General features: G+C 39.3%; 1 non-coding gene across 1 annotated transcript; it reads right to left on the reverse strand.

Moving 5' to 3' along the window:
- Positions 1 to 1001: 1001 nt before the first annotated feature.
- On the reverse strand, positions 1002 to 1075 carry TRNAK-CUU (transfer RNA lysine (anticodon CUU)). The gene has a single exon. It is a non-coding gene; the product is annotated as a tRNA-Lys (tRNA).
- Between the last annotated feature and the right edge of the window lie 367 nt (positions 1076 to 1442).

The raw sequence follows: 1442 nt of genomic DNA on the forward strand, positions 1-1442 counted from the left end.
GTCGCAAGAGAAATGGTAAATACAAAATGTTCATAAAGAGTAACTCAGAGTTGCCTCATAGCCAGTCACTAATAGCAATGATGTACGGGAATAGAGAGAGGTTGGTAAATCGTATCTTTGTACTCTTAGGATTTGCTGTTGACTTGTCGCTGGAGGAGTTTCTAGTAGAATTTGGTTATGGTGCTGGTATCTGAGCACAAAGATAACATCCAATTTGGGGGGGGGGGTGCGGCTAACATGAGAGAAGTGACCTCCAGCCTTTCAGACAAGGAGACACCTGCTTTGACCTCCAGTAATGTCAGATCTTGCTCACTCTGGTGGCCTTTTTGATGTATCTCCGTTGGCTAGGTTATAGACCCCAGTTATTCAATCAAACACTAATGTATGTGTTGTTTTGAAGGTATTCTGTAAATGTGATTAAAGTCCATAATCAGTTGACTGTAAGAGAGAGTGTCCTAGTTAATTTGGGTGTGCCTGATTCAATCCATTGAAAGATCTCAAAAACAGAGTTGAGCCTTTCCTGAAGGAGAAGAAACTTCCCCTGTGGCCAGCCTGTGCCAGAGAGTTACCTGTCCTGATGATGTGCCCTGTGGGTTTTCGCCTTGCCTAGTTAGCCTTGACAATTGCATAAATCAACTTCTTGGAATAGATTTCTCTTTTTTTAAGAAAAAAATTATTTATTTATTTTGAGAGAGAGAGAAAGAGAGAGAGAGAGAGAATGAGCAAGGGAGGGGCAGAGAGAGAAGGAGAGAGAGAATCCCAAGCAGGTTTCACACTGTCAAGGCAGAGCTTGATGTGCAGCTCGAACTCAGGAACCATGAAATCATGACCTGAGCAGAGATCAAGAGTCAGATGCTCAACCAACTGAGACACGCAGGTACCCATCTCTCTTTTTTCATATATTATAATATATATTATATTATATTATATTATATTATATTATATTATATTTTATTATTATAAAATATTATATTATTATTATTATTCTAAAGTAGGCTCCACACCTAGCATGGGGCTCAAACTCCACGGCCTTGAGATCAAGAGTCACATGCTCTACCAACTGAGCCAGCCAGGTGCCCCATAAGTCTCTTAATATAATACCATACTGGTTCTGCTTTTCTGGTTGAACTTTGATACAGTCCTCCACTGACTAGCTTCGTCTTGGCCCACGTAGCCTTGGCCTCGTTTTTCATAAAGCTGTTTTAGCCCACACAACTTTTAAAAACCAAATTCGTTTCAAGTTGTTTCTTGCAAACAAGATGTAACTGCAGCTAAAACAAAAATACTTCCATAAACTGTCTTTTGGTAGAGTCAGTAACCTATCTGAATTTTTGGGACTAGTGATGTACCTATTTACACCATCTAATTTTTTTGTTTTCTATTTACACTTATTTTTTCATTTGCTTCCCCTCCTTCTCTTTTTCTGCATTTCATTGGACTGT

The sequence above is a fragment of the Panthera pardus genome, unplaced genomic scaffold, assembly GCF_024362965.1.
Source record: "Panthera pardus isolate Hobbes unplaced genomic scaffold, ASM2436296v1 HiC_scaffold_2, whole genome shotgun sequence".
Lineage (NCBI taxonomy): Eukaryota > Metazoa > Chordata > Mammalia > Carnivora > Felidae > Panthera > Panthera pardus.